Source organism: Bos grunniens, chromosome 19 (assembly GCF_055505025.1).
Source record: "Bos grunniens cultivar Pamir isolate PY7600 chromosome 19, Bosgru_T2T1.0, whole genome shotgun sequence".
NCBI lineage: Eukaryota > Metazoa > Chordata > Mammalia > Artiodactyla > Bovidae > Bos > Bos grunniens.
The window spans coordinates 12,856,018-12,874,414 of record NC_141183.1 but is presented as its reverse complement, the minus strand read 5'-3'; the positions used below and the strand labels follow the sequence as shown (position 1 = coordinate 12,874,414).

General features: G+C 49.3%; 1 long non-coding RNA gene across 1 annotated transcript; it reads right to left on the bottom strand.

The window, feature by feature from the left end:
- Window positions 1-8,446: 8,446 nt before the first annotated feature.
- Window positions 8,447-16,073, bottom strand: LOC147351279 (uncharacterized). Its single transcript, XR_015147366.1, has 2 exons — window positions 15,793-16,073; window positions 8,447-8,917 (listed from the first exon to the last, which is right to left on the bottom strand). It is a non-coding gene; the product is annotated as an uncharacterized LOC147351279 (long non-coding RNA).
- Between the last annotated feature and the right edge of the window lie 2,324 nt (window positions 16,074-18,397).

Sequence of the window (18,397 nt, the reverse complement as noted above, 5' to 3'; positions counted from 1 at the left end):
AAAGAAATCGCAAATTTTATAAAGCATCCAAAATATCCAGGAAATAACAATATTTTGAAATTAACTGACACCGCTGACCATTCTGGTTTTTTTGTTTGTTTTTGTTTGGCTGCATAATTTCACTGCCTCCTCTTTGGTGGCCTCTTCAAATGACCACGAAAGAACACAGAGAAATATCATCCTTATGAAAGCACAAGCCTGGCCAGGACAAGATGTTCATGAGGGACCAGGATGTGCTTGGCCAGCTGGGGATGTGAAACAGGTGCCTTGGCTCCCTACAAGCACAGGAATTTCAGGAAATTCTACTTTTCAGGAGTCTCACACAAAAAGAAAAAAGGGTGGGGGCGGGGGGGGGGGTCGCAGCTATAATTGTGTCTGACTGCATCGTGGAGAGCAGTCCTAGAAGTAAAATGTGTGTTGACCAGCATGGACAAGTACCACGGCCTCTGCCAACAATCTCACATCTTATACACCTCACCTGACGCTGCCAGGACATGGATGTGAAGGACACGGATCCCTTTTGTCCACCCCTTGAATGACACATCTCACACCTTCCTGTCATGAAGCCAGAGAGCCCGCCCAGAGCAGGGGGCGTGTAGGGAAGAAATCTGTACCTGGAGGCCAGAATGAATTACAAATGTAGTGGTTTAAAAAACAGCAATTAATTTTTTCACAATTCTAGAGGCCAGAAGTTCAAAACCAGCGTAGGGTTGGTACTTCCTGGAGGCTCCAAGGGAGAACCTGCCCCAGGCTTCTTCCAGCTCCTGGTGGTGCCGGCGATGCGTGCTTCCTGGGCTTATGGCCACATCTCCACACTCTCTGCCCCGTCACCACATGGCCTTCTCCCAGTATCCAAAATCGTCTCTCCTTATAAGGACATCAGTCGAATCGGGATTAAGGCCAGACAGGATGGTCTCATCCTGACTTGACTACATCTGCAAAGACCCTGTCTCCAAATAAGGTTCCATTCACACGTCCCGGATGGACATGAATTTGGGGGAGTACCATTCACCCTTGGGCTTCTCTGGTGGCTCAGCCGTAAAGAACCTGCCTGCAATGCAGGAGCTGCAGGAGACGTGGGTTCGATCCCTAGGTCAGGAAGATCCCCTGGAGGAGAGCATGGCAACCCGCTCCAATATTCTTGCCTGGAGAATCCCATGGACAGAAGAACCTGGTGGGATACAGTCATGGGGTTGCAAAGAGTCAGACCCAAGTGAAGCAACTTAGCACACACGTATTCACCCTCAGTGCTCCATTCCTCTCCCAGATAGATAGCAAAATCTTCATCGATCTTAAGAGCCACTGCACACCCATAAATAGACCTCGCAAACCAACTAAATGTATTCTCAGCTCAATTTGCTCTTAGCCAGGCCTCAGAGACGCTCTGGGCCAGACTGAGGCCACCTGACACGCAAGCAGACTGGAGGGAGACAGGGGTCTGGACCACTGCGGTTACACATCTTCACCAAGTTTTACATCATACGCGATGCTCCAGGCCTTGCGAGCGCCTAAGGCCTGATTGTCAGAACCACATAGCAAAGCCGCCTGGGCCCACTGGCTAGTTTATTTCCAGGAGATGGTGTCCACCCTGATTCTGCTCAAACCGCCTACGCACTGCTTCTAGATACCGTAGAGGGGATGGTTATTTCTGTATGGCAGGTGAGATGGGGCCCAGATCCTTGAAGGGCAGCATGGATCCCAGATCAAAGACCTACCTCAGCCCCACATCCTGAAGCTTCCTTGAGGGTCTGCTATGGGCCTCTCAACCATCAGGACTGAGACCACCACAAGCCCTTACCCTACTGTGGAGCTTTCCAGCCAGGCCACATACCACATTGCTGTGGGGTCAGCTCTGGGCTCTCCGAGGAGGGGACACCCAATTCAGGGTCAGTGGCTGCTTGGCCTGAAGAACACGCCGGGCTGTGCCTGAGTGATGTAACCACTTTGGGGTCCAAAGGCAGAACCAGGGCAGTTTTTGTTCTTCTCACTGAACAATTTTCATGTCCGTGCAACAAATACTGGCCGAGTGGCCATTCTGCACAGTGGTCTAGGCCCTGTGGGTACACCGGTAAAACAGGGCCCAACCCCCAAGGAGCCAGCACTCCCAGGAGCCAGGAGAGAGGTCTGGAAAGAAGCACTTGGGTGCAGGTGACAGAAACATCGTGAGGGGCTTCAGGGAGCCGGGGCCGGGGGAGGGCCGCAAGGCTTCATGGGGCCAGCTTGGGGACTCCCGGGGACCATGCCGCAAGAGGGACAGAAGGATCTCAGCCTGACACCAGGCTGAGGGTCAGGGCTATAGACAAGTCCATCTGCTGCCTTCACTGCCCCCGTGGAGAACTCAGGTCACTACGGGCCTGAGCAAGGGGGAGGGCTAAACACGAGGAGCCAGGCACAGAGATGGGCAGCCACTGAAATGTCAGGCTACCCACAGGCACCTGTCAGCCGCATCAGCAGAGGCTGTGGTTGCCACGACAGGGGCTTCTCTCAGGGCCACAGGAAGGAGAGGCAAGACCTGCAGTTCCCCTCACCAAATTCTCACCCCCCAACACCACAGGCCTCACATCCGCCCCCAACCCTCCTCAGTCCTGCAGCCCCCCATCCTTCCCCACAAGCTCCCAACCCCCACACGGGTAATAGCACAAGTGGTGTCTGGTGCCTGTATCCTGGCAACTATCTTTCACACCTAAACCCAGGAACCTGCGACTCATAAAGTGAGCCCTGCCCCCGCCACCCTGGCAAATGAAAACTCACAGCCTCAATATGGTCCAGGGACCCTTGGGCACCCTGTCCTGTCCCCCTGCCCCCACCCAGCTACTGGTGCAGCCAGAGTCCTGGCAGGCCCAGGCCTGACCCCCATGCCCACCTCACTGGGTCCTGCCCCACCTCCTCTGGAGCCCTTGGCCAGCCCTCTCCACCTGTCTCTGGCTTCTGGGTGCTTCTTTCACCCTCCTTCCCTCCCCTCTGCCTCCTCCCCTTCCCTCCTCTTCTTGGGTCCCCCTCATCCCTCCCCTCTTCCTCCTCCCCCTCCTCAGATTCTGACCACTCTGTTCTCTGGTGGATGGTGTCCAGGGCCTCCTGAGCCTCCCTGGTCTCCCTGGGGATGGATGACCATGGGCAGGTGGCCTGTCTTCTTAGGCTGGGGCTCCCACAGATCCTCAGACCTGTCCCCCAACACACGCATGGCCTCTGCTTCTCTCAGCCTCAAGCCCTGGGCTTCAGGCATTTCAGTCCTCAAAAGGCCACAGTCTGCCTCCCTCCAAGTGACAAAACCAAGTCAGGGTGGGTGACCAAGTCAGGGGCCCCCCTGAGCCCCCACTTCTGACAGATGGCCCAGGAAGGAAGGCTCCCTGCAGGTTGTTACAAAACTCAGGTTCTGCTGCTCACCACTCAAAAGCCAATAATTCAAGAGGCAAGTATCAGTAGAGAGGAAAGTTGCTTTACTCACAAAAGCCGGCAATCTGGGGAGAAGGTGGACTCATGTACGGAGACCAACTCTGAAGATTCTGCTCAGACAAGACAGTTTTTATTTTTTATTATTTTATTTTTATTTTTTTTAACACCAAATATATTTTGTACTGGGGTACAGCCGATCAGCCATGACAGTTTTTAAAGGGGAAAAAAGGGAAAGAATCTCAGTGAATCACTGAGGCAGGAAGTTGGGTGCTATATCATTCTCCTTTGCATGCATTGGCTGCCTCTCTCTCTCTCGATGTTATCTTGCCTTTGTGATCTGCCTGCAGGATTGTGAGAGCTGGTCATTTTTTAACTCCGCAGTTCTTCGTTCTTACTTCTTTTTATCTAGGAAACAAGTTAACAGATTAGGCAAGACATGGTGTGCATTCAGGAGAGCATAAGCCAAGAGTTAGCTTAAGTTACCTAGTGATCTTGTTCCTAGAATTAGTCTTTTAAGGTTGGAAGGGAACAGAAATGGGCAAATAGGAAATGAGGCAAAAGAGCTGCTTTCAACTCCCCACTGTCAAACATCATTCCATTTCTATAGAATTATGGGTGAAGTTCCATCTTCTGTAACTTCATGCTGATATAAAACACCATATTCCTAAGAGTGGAAGATGTCAACTTGGGCCTATAGCAACTCTTTGCTGACAATTTTAGGATTGCCTGCTTACATATATGGGCAGAGCAAGCTACAGTTATTTTCATGCCCACAAAAAGTATGGATTATTATGAGAAAAAATGTTAATCCCATTCTCTTGAGGCCAGTTCTTGGAATTGCGATAGCCATAGATTCAGTGGGTTTCCCTGGTGGCTCAGAGGGTAAAGAATCTGCCTGCAATGCAGGAGACCCAGGTTCAATACCTGGGTTGGGAAGATGCCCTGGAGAAGGGAATAGCAACCCCTCCGGTATTCTTGCCTGGAGAATCCCATGGACAGAGGAGCCTGGTGGGTTACAGTCCATGGGGTTGCCAAGAATCGGCCACGACTGAACAACTAACATACACACACAGATTCCGTGTGGCTCAAGTTGAAGCAGCTTCTTTCATGGCTGTGGTCTGGTCATCACACAGTTAGATTTTCCTTCTGGTGGCAGTTATAGTATCTGTAAAGTCAACTCAAAAATGTGTTACCAGACTCTTTGTGACTCTGTTGTCCTGATCATTAACTGTTTAGTTTTATATTTGGGGAGGGGGGTCTGCAGGGTTCTGCTTGGTTCCAAGGAGAGACCCCACATCTCCTTGAAGGTAAGGGGTCACCATCAAGTCCTATGGTTGCATTTCAGGAGTTGCATCAAAACCACTGCTGCCCCACCCCCACCCCATTCAGACACAGCAGCCCCAGGAGATGAAAGGGAGGGGGCTCTGCTTCACTGAAAGACCTGCAAACAGGGGAATCTCCCCACTTGACATTTGACACGTGGAGACTCAGAAGGCCAAGTGACACAGCATTGGGCCTCAGTCCCCCATACCCCAATGTGTCCCTTCCCCATAGCTCCATAGCCTGGAACACAGCTCACCCCTCCAGAATCCCTATCCTGTAAGACCCCACCCCTCCGGTAGGATGGGACTTTCCAGCTCTCCTAAAGGCTCAGGCACCCAACAGCCCAAGGCCCTTCCCTACAGCTCCTGGCAACAGCAGCCTGCACCCCTCTCTGTACTCACAGCTCAGCATGGTCTTGGGGCTTCCTGAGTCAGAGCAAACCTGCCTAGATACCATGGAGAAAGACCGCAGAAAGCTGAGGGACCCCATCCTGGACTCCTGTCAGTCATCCCCATACCCACAGTGGTCACCAGAGTGGTGGAATAGTTTCTATTTCCAAGAAATTGACTCTGAGCAAGATGTGGTACCCTGGGTCCGGGGGTCTTTGAGGAGCCTCCTGGGCTACAGCTGAGTTGAGTTCAAGAGTTACCTGTCCCCTGTGTCATAAGCTCCAAGCGCACTCTGGCCACCCAGCTCTTCCTCACCCACAAATGTGGGAATGCCAGTCAGGATCCAGGAACAGCTCCCAGAGGCTAGAGGAGATAGCCCACCTTGTCTGTGAACCTGCCGGACCTCATGATGCTAGGCCACCATCGGGGGAGCCAGCCCAGACCTACAGCTCCTGCAGGCCAATTTCACCCAGCAGGGCCTACAGGTAGATGCTGTGGAGGCTAGGCTTCTTGTTTTTCACAGGTGGGCAGAGAGCCCACATCCTGCCTCTCCTAGGGGTGCACTTCTCTGAACATACTCTGCTCCAGGGCAGTGTTCTCTCCGTTCCCAACCATTGTCTCCCCTCTCCTGGGGCCTCCACCAGGTGCCTCCATAGCAGGAACACAGTTCTCCCCTCCAGGATCTCCATCCTGTAAGACCCCACCCATCGTGGTGGGATGGCACTCTCCAGCCTGGACCACCCTCCATCATTCCAGGATCCCCACCCTGTAAGACCCCACTCATGGTGGGATGGCACTCTCTGGCTCTCTTAAAGGCTCAGGCACCCAACAGCCATCCCCCACAGTCAGGCCAGGAGCATGAGGCCCAGAGGATGTCCCACCTGCTCAAGGCCACCTTGGTCCCCACCTGATAGGTGACCTCAGAAGGAAGATCTCTTCAAGAGGGAACCCAAACCCCATATTTTGTGATTTTACCATATATAATTTGAGTAACAAGGCATGAGACTCTCAGCAGGGACCCTCAGCTCTGCCTCAGGCATGGGCGTGAGTCATGTGATCTCCAGAAAGAGGGATTCCTGGGGGAAGATCAGAGGACCAAACCATGGGTGCAGGGTATTCTGGGCAACCCCACTTTCTCTCCTGAACATGGTACATAGCAAGAAGTTCCAGGCTGTACTTGGTACATCCAGAGAACAATCACCTTAACTTCCTTTTACCTACCTTCCCCCCCACATACACACCTTCTGCCTGAGTGTCTCACTTCACCTAGACTCAAGGCTTTGGCCTTCACATGCCACAGGTGGGCAGTCTCCTGGGGGACCAGCAGAAGCTGGAAAGATCCCCTGCCCACTCTTGCAACTCCTTGGGTCCCAACCTCCCCCTGCCAAGGGGCTGTCACTTGCCAAACTACAGGGGTGGAAAACAGTGATCAACCCCCCAAATTAGCTGTCCTCCTATGATCCTCCAGCCATGGCATCCTGGGGACACACTGATGCCCCTCACTTGGGCCTCATCAGCGTCATCAGAAAGGATAGCTGGTGTTGAATGGGATCTCTTGTGACATGGCCCATCACATCATCTTGCCTGTAGCCAGGCCACTTGGAAGTGGGGCTACCTCTCTCATCCCTTCCCAGGACATTGTATGTCCCCCAGGTCAACCTCAAGCATGCTGGACTCCTGCCTGGACCCTTTTCTCTGTTCCAGGGCCCGGGCTCCCACCATCATGTGCTGCCCCTCCCTACTCGCCCACTTCTCTTCTGGTTCCCTGCTGTTGTCACTCTTCACCCAGAGAGCCTGCTCTGAGCTGAGATCTGCCCCTCCATTTCTGCCCTCTCGTGTCTAGGCCAAACCCTGATGGCCCCACCCAGTCCATTCTGGGCACTTGTGACTAGGAGGTCCAGTTGGGCCCACATGTCATAGCCTCTCCCTTCCCAATATCTCAGCCGGCTATCCTCCCATTGCCCCCAGAACCCCTGGCTGGTTTTGTGGGACTGAAGCCTTCTCCACCTACTTCCTCTGGAGCCACGGGAAAGGTTTGAACAAGGAAAAGGGCCCTGAGTAGTGGCTGTGCCCACGACACAGCCTGCACACACCCACACCCACCTTTTGTTTCCCCTGGCTTGCCTGTGACCCACCCTCTTCTCTCTGCTGGAATCCTCAGACCTGGCCCCTAGCTGCCTTCAAGGGCCTTCAGTGCTCACAGGTGGAGCTCCCAGATGGTGTCCCTGCCTGCACCCAGCCTGGTACAGCGTGGCGGCCGGGCGGGGTCTGAACCAGGTCCCCCAGTCCCTGTGGGTGCTATGGAGCCCAAGGAGCCTTAACCAATTCACATCTATGCAGCGGCAGCTGCCTCCCCTCAGAGTGATGTGAAGTGCAGAGCCTCCTGCCCTCTGGCGGCAGGACCAGGATACGGCAGGGAGCGGGCCCTGCTAGTGTTCCTGGTTTGACACATCAGGCCAGAAGGGGAACACCAAGTTCCTGGAGTGCAGCCCCTCATTGACAGGTGGGGAAACTGAGGTCCAGGCACAGCAGGGGCCTTTGACAGGACACAGAGAACCTCCAGCCTCGAGATGACTTTCCCAGTGGGCTAGATGCTGATTATGGACCGGTAAGAGGGTCTCACCAGACTGTCACCTTGTCCCCAAGAAATGAGCATCCTCACAACATTTCTGATGGTTTGAGGGTCTTGGGTTTGGGAACTTTAACAATCAACCTGAGAGGCTGGGGTTATGAGGGCCAGAAGAGCTCACACCCCAAAGTCAAGATTTGGGGAGCAGGAAAGAACAGAGGGCAAGGATCCAATTTTCTTCCTGGGAAAAAGCACTCTGGAAATATATAAGAATGATAGGAAGGAGCAGGCAGGTCTCAAACAAGGTAACAGCTGATGTAGATGCATTAAAAAAAATGCTCACCCCCAATTAAAGAAAAGCAATGGGCAGCTGCCAAGTGCAATTTTCACCTGCAACTGAGCAAAAGTCTCAGAAATCTCAGAAATACAGGATTGGCAATGCTATGAGGATCAAACCCCTCACACACAACATCTTGTTTACAGAGATGAACTCAGCAAGAGACACGGGCCAAAGGAGCCCTCAGTTCCCAGCAGCTGAGAACTGTGGCTGTAAACACAGGACCTGTGGCCCCCACCACCAACCAGGAGAGGCGTGCTGATGCAGCCAGACAGGTGGGGGACACCTCACCCCTCAAACTGGCTGGACAATTCAACCTCAGCAGACGTGGAGGTTTGGGTGTGTGCCACGGGGGTATGGGGCACAGGCATCACTAATTGTTCATTTAACCGAAACCCTGCAGGGGCCCACGTCAGCCCTAGACCAGGCTCCGGGTTTTCTTTTTAAAGAAGAAAAATTGTATTAGAAATTTTAATAAGAATCTAAATACAGCCTCCGTACTTTCATCAAGTGGTTTTAAAGCACAGACATCACCAAAGATGAAAGAATATTGTCCTGGGTTGTCATGTGAGATGGTCCAGGTGCTGGTGGCAAGACACTGGGATCTGCTCCCACCGTCACTGTGGCCCGGCGCTGCTCTGTGCATCTTCTGATGCCCTTACTTCTCGTGTCAGGCTTCTCTGCGTTGCGGGCAGCAGATGGGAGATTCCAGACCCTCCACTGCATTCAGTAGAACAAACTGCAGCCACAGAGCGGGTGTCTGCATTTCCGAGGCTACGTGGGAAACTGAAGGAAGCAGCATCATCCTCTCAGGGGACGTCATCACTCTCCTGTTTTCTTGCTCGTTTAGTCATTGTGGGCACAGTTGGTAAGAGTTGATGAGTAATGGTGAAATTATTCCTGTAACTGAGCAGAGCAGTTTTACAGACACTAAACCCCCTACCAAAAGGCAGACATTCACGTCCATGAGCCCATAGCCCCCAGTCCTTCTGGAGCCTAAGGATACTGTCAACCCCTGTGACACCTCCCAGTTACCTCACCATCAACCAATCAGAGAACTATGCCCAAGCTGATCTCTGAGGGGCACCTTGGGATGCCCCTCCCCTCACCTGGCCTTTAAAAAGGCTTTCCTGAAACCCATCCGGAGTCCGGGCTCTCCCAGCACTAGCTATCCCAGATTCTGTTTATGGTGTGCGTGTTAATTTGCTTCAGTCACGTCCTACTCTTTGCAACCCTATAGACTGTAGCCCGCCAGGCTCCTCTGTCCATAGGATTCTCCAGGCAAGAACACTGGAGTGGGCTGCCATGCCCTTCTCCAGGGGATCTTTCCGACCAAGGGATCAAACCCTAGTCTCTTACATCTAATGCATTGGCGAGCCAGTTCTTTACCATTAGCGCCACCTGGGAAAGCCCCCTTTTAAGGCTTCTGACATTAAGTGCTGCACTTTCCTTCACCACTGGGTGTCAGCAGATTGGCTTCACTGCAGCAGACCCAAGTTTGGTTGGGTAACAAATATTCCCAAGAATGATGAACTAGCAAAACGCCTCAAGATACAGGAAAAGTAAGACCAAGGTCAGTGGACCACAGTGGTGACTGCAAGCCGGGAGATGATTTATTCTATCTGGAATAGAATAAAGGAAACAAGTAACACAAGGAAACAAAAATAACCTTGTGTTCCCCTTGTGCTTTGAAGACCTGTAAACATTAAAGTCTCACAGGAGTTAGAACTGCCCACTACCTGGTGCTAAAGAGGCACTGGAGACCCCGTGTTGCACCTGGCCCCCGGAAGGTGCAGCTAGGGTGCGTGCGGGCACCACCTGGAAGGGCGGAGAGAGGATCCAGGAAGGGGAGGAGGGCAGGGTGGGGGTCACTACAGGCTGGGGAGTGGGGAGAAACATCACAGGGAGGGAGAAGGAGCAGGGTAGGGAGGAGTAAGGTGGGTGCAGAAAAGGGAGGGCGTGCAGGTTCAAAGCCCAACACCCACCCACCTGCAGGCGCTGAGGGGGCGGAGGGAATGGGGGAAGCTAGGCATCCAGGCCGCTCCAGACCAGACTGTTTTGGAGGCGCCCCTGAAGTAGAGGAGCCTGCTGAGCTGGGGGTTGCCCCCTCTGCACTGCAGGGACCACTGAGGATCAAGGGAGGGCCAGGAGGCTGGCTTCGGACCAGACCAGACTCTCCAGAAGGGTTTGTGAGCATGGCACCCGGTGGACAGAGACCCAGAAAGCTAGGCACGCCTGCGAGGAGATCCCCCTCCGTGTCTTCATCAGAATGCGGAGCCTCGGGGGACCTGAGCCATCGCACCGACCCTCCGGCCAGAGCCCAGGAGTCAGCCCATGAGTGAAGGGGCTCCTTGCAGGGCCCAATACCAACCCTCCCACACACACTGAGGGTCAGTGCCAATGCTGCTTTCTCCAGGAGAGGCGCAACGCAACTGCTCACTTTATATGCCATCTGACTTTTTGCAAAGGTGCCAGAGCAGCCCAGCAAACAAAGGTAAGTCTTTTAACATATGATGCTACAATAACCAGACCTGCATGTGGCAAAAAATGAACCCTATGCTACACTGATAATGACGGAGTAAAGGCACAAAGTGAAAAGTGTGACAGTCACTCGGTCGTGTCGGGCTCTGTGACCCCAAGGACTGCAGTGCCCTCAAGCTCTTCTGTCATGGAATTCTCCAGGCAAGAATACCGGAGTGGGTTGCCATTCCCTTCTCCAGGGGATCTTCCCAACCCAGGGATTGAACCCAGGTCTCCTGCATTGCAGGTGGATCCTTTATCGTCTGAACGAATCAGGGAAGCCCCAGAAGGGACGAAATAGGTGATTAAATAGTTAATCCCATTAGGGGATTATAAGCAGAAGAAATACATGAGACTCTTGTAAGTTAACGATTACTCAAGAGAGCAGTTTTGCTTAACCACAAAACCAAGCAGGCTTGCTTAGCAACAAACCTGTACAACAGAAGCATGAGACATGCCGCCAAACAATAAAACAATGAGGCCTACATTTTGCCCAGTGAACTCAATAAGTTAGGACATGCTCTCTGAGCATGTAAAAAATAATAATCTGTGGACCCAGCTTGACCTTATAAGGACAAGAAAACTCCCCCACTCAACCTGGAGGAGGAACTGATGATGGAAGCATGATGTCTACTCAAGAAAGCCAAGAACTTCTCCCCCTCCCCACTTTTCCTTTGATTATAAAACTGTAGCTCAGTATGTTCTCAGGACATGGTACCCCCTTGCCCACCTGTGTGTAGGCCTCATAAGCATCCTATTCTAAAAAATCACTTCTTATCTATCACTTTGCCTTTCGCTGAATTCTTTCTGTGCTGAGACATAAAGGATTATAGTATTATAGCTCTTCAGAACTCCCCCCAAAATGACACCCAACAGTTTCAACATTGTGTGCAAAAATTAATTTACAACGCACCATAGATTTAAAAGTGAAAGCTAAAACCCTAAAGCTTTAGAGGAAAATATCTTTTGACTTAGGGAAAGGCTTCTTAGTTCTGAGAAAATGGAGAAATTTGACTTCATTGAAATTCAAAAAAATTTCTGTTCAAGAAAATCCACTGTTAAGATGATCAATCAGCAATCCAGAGGATGGGAGAAAATATTTGCAAAACTAATATCTGACAAAGAATGATCTCCAGACTATATAAATAACTCCCACTGCTCTAAATGAAAAATTCAGACTACCCACTTGGAAAACTTCATCCTATCTCACTTTTGTTTTTTTGGTCACATTTGAAAAAGGGTCAGCCAAAGCATGGAGCTGAATGCAACTGTCTTTTACGGAACAAAGTCCGTGGTTTGGGGGTTATTTCCACTGCACCTTGACGGGGAGAGCCAACCAGCCCAAGAAAGTGAATTGGGAGCTGTCATCAACTGAAGGACACAAAGCAAAAGCACCCAGGAAGAAGCTAATGTATCAGAAATTGGAATATCTGCTTTTTTCCAGATGTAACAATATTTTTTTCGATTTTTTTTTAATGTGGACCATTTTTAAAGTCTCTATTGAGTTGTAACTATATTGTTTCTGCTCTATGTTTTTGGTCTTTTAGCCACAAGGCAAGTGGATTCTTAGTTCTCTGACCAGGGATCGAACCTGCACCCACTGCATTGGAAGGTGAAGTCTCAACCACTGGACCACCCGGGAAGTCCCCAGATGTAACAACTTAATTGCCTACATGATAGAAAGTTACATAAAATATACACTAACCTCCTTACTCTTCAATTATCAAATACCCTCCTTGCAACATGAGTAAAGCTGTTAGAGGGAGGTGTGCTGCTCAGAATTACCAAAAGCCTGAAAATCCTCTTTTGCAGCACAGACGTTTAGGTGGTCCCATTAGACTAACTACACTTCTGCTATCTTAAACAAGGGCTTGATCACTGGGAGGGGTATTCGAAAATTCCTTTTCTGTGTAAAAATCCCTTTTAAAAGCCCTCCTGGAAGTTACCTGTGATAGTATGTTTCTAATATTAACAAAATGCCACTGTTGAAAAACAAATTTAAGCTAAATAACCTAGTTTTTTTAAATGGACAAAAGATTTGTTATTTTCAAAAGAAGAAAAAAGTGCTTTAGTATCATTCATTATCAGAACAATGAAAATTAAAACCACAGTGAGATACCACTTCACTTCTATTAGAATGGCTACCACTTTTTTAAAAGTACTGATGAGGATATAGAGAAATTAGAACCCTCATACACTGTTAGTGGCCTGAAAATTGAAAGTCATGATGGAGGAAGCTCTGTCAGCTTCTGGTGAAACAAACACACTCCTATCCTTTGACCCAGTCCTGGATATCTGCCCAGAGAAATAAAAGCCTATGTCCACTGGAAGGCTTCAAAAAGAATGTTTGCAGAAGCTTAATTTACAATCGCCAAAAAACGAGCCAGTCCAAGTGTCCATCAACAGGGAGTTTACAATGGGGCCCTACCAGCAGCCAAAAGGGCAAACTATCAATGCAGGAAACAAGAGTGGGTCGCAAAACCATAATACTAAGTGAAGAAACCTTACACAAGAGTGTGTACCCTGTGCTTCATTTATATGACTCCTAGAACAGGCAAAACTAGAGTGGAAATAATCAGTACAGTGGATGTCTTTGTACAGTAGAGGTGGACATGGAATGGGAAGGGCAAGAAGGAGCTTTCTGGGGTGATGAGCATGTTCTGTTTGTCCTGACTGTGTCTTGGGCCACACAGTAGTGTGTATTTGCTAAAGCTCAGCAAAACTATGATTAGGGTTTATGTACTTCATTGTAAATTTAACATTAAAAATCTATAAACAAATACTACGTGCTAATGCTATGCATGCTAAAGTATTTGGGGGGACAAGTGCTTATATTTGCAATTTAATAATATTAGAAACATTAGAAATATATAGTTTTATGTTAATGGTTTAATAATGAGCACCTGCAAATCTACCACCAGCATCAAAACTGGAGCATTTCCAGAAACTTGAGTCTATTGTGAGCTTGTCCCCATCCCTTTCCCCAAAATTTTTAGCATTTTCTTGCTTTAAAGGGTTCCCCTGAGCCTTCCTAAGTGATCAATGCAAAGAAATAGAGGAAAACAATAGAACAGGAAAGACTAGAGGTCTCTTCAAGAAAACTAGAGCTACCAAGGGAATATTTCATGCAAACATGGGCACAAAAAAACGACAGAAACAGTATGGACCTAACAGAAGCAGAAGATATTAAGAAGAGGGGATAAGAATACATGGAAGAACTATACCAAAAAAGATCTTCATTACCCAGATAACCACGATGGTGTGATTGCTCACCAAGAGCCAGACATCCTGGAATGTGAAGTCAAATGGGCCTTAGGAAGCATCACTATGAACAAAGTTAATGGAGGCAATGGAATTTCAGTGGAGCTATTTGAAATCCTAAAAGATGATGCTGTGAAAGTGCTACACTCAATATGTCAGCAAATTTGGAAGACTCATCAGTGGCCACAGGACTGGAAAAGGTCAGTTTTCATTCCAATCCCAAAAAAAGGCAATGCCAAAAAATGTTCAAACTACCATACAATTGCACTCATCTCACACATTAGCAAAGTAATGCTCAAAATTCTCCAAGCTAGGCTTCAATAGTATGTGAACTGAGAACTTCCAGATGTTCAAGCTGGATTTAGAAAAGTCAGAGGAACCAGAAATCAAACTGCCAACATCACTGGATCATAGAAAAAGCAAGAGAATTCCAGAAAAACATCTACTTTGGCTTTATTGACTATGCGAAAGCCTTTGACTGTATGGATCACAGCAAACTGTGGAAAATTCTTAAAGAGATGGAAATACCAGACCACCTGACCCGCCTCCTGAGAAATCTGTGTGCAGGTCAAGAAGCAACAGTTAGAACTGGACATGGAACAACAGACTGGTTCCAAATAGGAAAAGGAGTACGTCAAGGCTGTATACTGTCACCCTGCTTATTTAACTTGTATGCAGAGTACATCATGAGAAACGCTGGGCTGGAAGAAGCACAAGCTGGAATCAAGATTGCTGGGAGACATATCAATAACCTCAGATATGCAGTTGACACCACCCTTATGGCAGAAAGTGAAGAAGAACTAAAGAGCCTCTTGATAAAAGTGAAAGAAGAGAGTGAAAAAATTGGCTTAAAGCTCAACATTCAGAAAACAAAGATCATGGCATCTGGTCCCATCACTTTCATAGCAAATAGATGGGGAAACAGTGGCTGACTTTATTTTTCTGGGCTCCAAAATCACTGCAGATTGTGACTGCAGCCATGAAATTAAAAAGACGCTTACTCCTTGGAAGGAAAGTTATGACCAACCTAGATAGCATATTCAAAAGCAGAGACATTACTTTGTCAACAAAGGTCCATCTAGTCAAGGCTATGGTTTTTCCAGTGGTCATGTATGGATGTGAGAGTTGGACTATAAAGAAAGCTGAGTGCTAAAGAACTGATGCTTTTGAACTGTGGTGTTGGAGAAGACTCTTGAAGAGTCCTAAGATTGCAAGGAGATCCAACCAGTCCATCCTAAAGGAGATCAGTCCTGGGTGTTCATTGGAAGGACTGATATTGAAGCTGAAACTCCAATACTTTGGCCACCTGATGCGAAGAGCCGACTCATTTGAAAAGACCCTTATGCTGGGAAAGACTGAGGGCAGGAGGAGAAGGGGACGACAGAGGATGAGATGGTTGGATGGCATCACCAACTCGATGGACATGGATTTGGGTGGACTCCGGGAGTTGGTGATGGACAGGGAGGCCTGGAGTGCTGCAGTTCATGGGGTCGCGAAGAGTCGGACACGACTGAGTGACTGAATTGAACTAACTGAACGGATTTAGATGCCTAACAGTAGGCGGGCTTGTGGGTGTAAATACTAACGTGGTGGTGTTCACTGGAAAACAGACTTTGCTGAGTCTGAAATTATCCACTGAACAAAACACCGAAGGGCAGGTTGGGGTGAGGCAGTGCTCTGACCTCTGGGTTGTCCACCCTGGACGAGCGCTTTGCTGGAGGAGAGGAGGCGGGGATTCGAGCGCTCAGAGCTGGCCTGTTTGACCTAGTCTCCGGAGGCTACTGGGAACCCCGCCCCCACCCCCGACACCAGCCCCCCAACGCCAGCCCCAGGACCCGGATGCCTAGGGCGGACCCTTCCGACCGGACCTCCAGGCCCGCAGTAACCACAACTACCCACCGCGGTCCAGCACCTCCTAGGCACGTAACTGGACCTGACCAATCACCGTACCACAAGCTGCGGCCTTTGCGATTGGGCCAGAGGTTGACACATGATCCTACCTCACCAATCAGAGCCCAGGGAAACCTATTTAAGGCTGAGCCGGCCTCTCATCCTCAGCCCGGCCGACCGGGGTCTGTTTCGTGGAAGTGAGTTCTTGCGTTGGCCACGATCCGGCGGGACGCTGGGGGATCTGGAGAGTTGCGGAGACGCGAGAGGCGCCCGCTTGGACTACGCGGCACTTGCTGCAGGACAACTTGGAATATCTCCCTAATAAGCACGCAGGGTCTGAGCAGGTTCCTTGGCGTGGTGATCCTGACGTCCTGAGTCACCAGTCCCGAGAAAGCCCGGCCCAGGGGACCCGCCCAGAGACCGGCGATACGGACATCAGGCCTCTCTCGCAGTCCCACCGCCTCTTGGCCCCCTCAACGTGACAAGGACGCGCCCCTGGAAGGAGCACAGGGGCTCGGGATTAAATACCGGACGTTTATTGACAGCCAATACACTTACTGTAAAGTTCACTTATTTAAAGTGTGCGCTTTTGAACCAGCTTCCTTTCCTTGATCAGTTTCTAGAATTTGCATTTCTCTAGTTATGCTGCAAGGCTTGTCTGTGAGGGTTGAGGGTGTTAAGATATAGTGCAGTTGTGGTTTGAGAAAGTGTGAGAACACTCAGTCTCCTGAAAAATGTCTAGGCTTTTGGTAGCTGTAACAATATTATCAATAATAAATAAGTAAAGCGTGCGGTTTAGTGGTTGTCAGATTCAGAGTTGAATTTCTATTTTCATCATTTCAGATGGGAAAAAACTTGCGCTTGTTAGCAACCGTTTTCCTCCCAGTCCCTCCAGCCGGGCTTAGTACTTAGTCACTTCAGTTGTGTCCGACTCTCTGCAACCCCATGGACTGTAGCCCACCAGGCTCCTCTGTCCATGGGATTCTCCAGGCAAGAATACTGGAGTGGGTTGCCATTTCCTTCTCCAGTGATAAAGTATGAAGTGAGTGAAGTTGAGTGAAGTAAAGTCGCTCAGTCGTGTCTGACTCTTTGCGACCCCATGGACTGTAGCCTACCAGGCTCCTCTGTCCATGGGATTTTCCAGGCAAGAGTACTGGAGTGGGTTGCCATTTCCTTCTCCACCCTCCAGCCCTAGGTAACCACTAATCTATTTTTGGTTCATATAGATTTACCTATATTGCACATGCTGAAGAATTATTCCTTGTATATTTGAAGTACAAGTTTAACAGGATATCTTGTATGTTTGTTGGCTAAATTTGGCCCCCTCAAAGGGGAGTATTCAAGCACTCTGGCTTGAGGAGGAGGACCAAGGCATTGACTGGAGTGTGAGATCTGCCCATAGTACATACTTCCACAGGGTAGAGTTTCCAAGAAAATGGAACTGCAAAGAGGCAGACATCCAGCAATTTCTGGCTGTGCATGGGTCCTCTGGGACTATCCCTGAAACAGTCTCCATGGAAGAAGGTACAGGAGCTCAGGGAGAGGAGCAGGGAGTGAGGGCGACTTCAGGTCTCACAGGCCCTGAAGGCATTTCGTGAATGTATTTTTTTCTGCAATGATCCTGCTTCCGTATTTTTTAGTTCTCTCTATATTTAAAAATAGTCCTATTTGTTGTTGTCCAGTCGCTCAGTCTTGTCTGACTCTTTGTAACCCATAGACTGCAGCATGCCAGACTTCCTGCCCTTCACTATCTCCCGGAGTTTGCTCAGACTCCTGTCCAATGAGTCGATGATGCCATCCTACCATCTCATCCTCTGTCACCCTCTTCTCCTGCCCTCAATCTTTCCCAGCATCAGGGTTTTTTTTTTTTTTTTTCTAATGAGTCAGTTCTTCACATCAGGTGGCCAAAGGATTGGAGCTTTGGCTTCAGCATTAGACCTTCCAGTGAATGTTCTGGGTTGATTTCCTTTAGGATGGACTAGTTTGATTACCTTGCAGTTCAAGGGACTCTCAAGAAACTTCTCCAGCACCATTGTACAAAAGCATCAGTTCTTTGGCGCTCAGCCTTCTTTATGGTCCAACTCTCACATCCGTACATGACTACTGAAGAAACCATAGCTTTGTCTATATGGACCTTTGTTGGCCAAGTGATGTCCCTGCTTTTCAACACACTGTCTAGGTTTGTCACAGCTTTTCTTCCAAGGAATAAGCATCGTTTAATTTCATGGCTGCAGTCAGTATGCTTCTTAAATCACATTTCAATTTTGTTGTTTTTGACTATTTCCCACAATTTCATGATGTGGTACTGGTCTCTGAGCAGCTCAGTGACCCTTCCTTTCACTTAGATGGTCCCGCTGATGGGGATTGAGTCTGGTGCCTCTCCTCTCTGCTCTCCTTCACAGCAGACTAAACAAGCTGGGAGGCCCTGCCAAGCTCACCAGAAGGTAAAGGGGGCTCTACGGCTTGCAGGCTAGCCTTCCAATTTCATAGCCAGTTTCCTTCTCTGAGGGTCAGGTTCATCACATGTCTCAGGTCATGGAAGATGATCATGTTTCCTAAGTGCTTGCAAGGCCCTCTCTTGTTTCATCTATTTATATTTTACTCATTCATTCTCTGCTCTCATATGCCTGACCTCATAGACAGCCCTTCAGAGGTATTGTGCGCATGTATTTTTTTTTTAATCTCAAGAGTTGATAGATTTAAACACTAACTCTT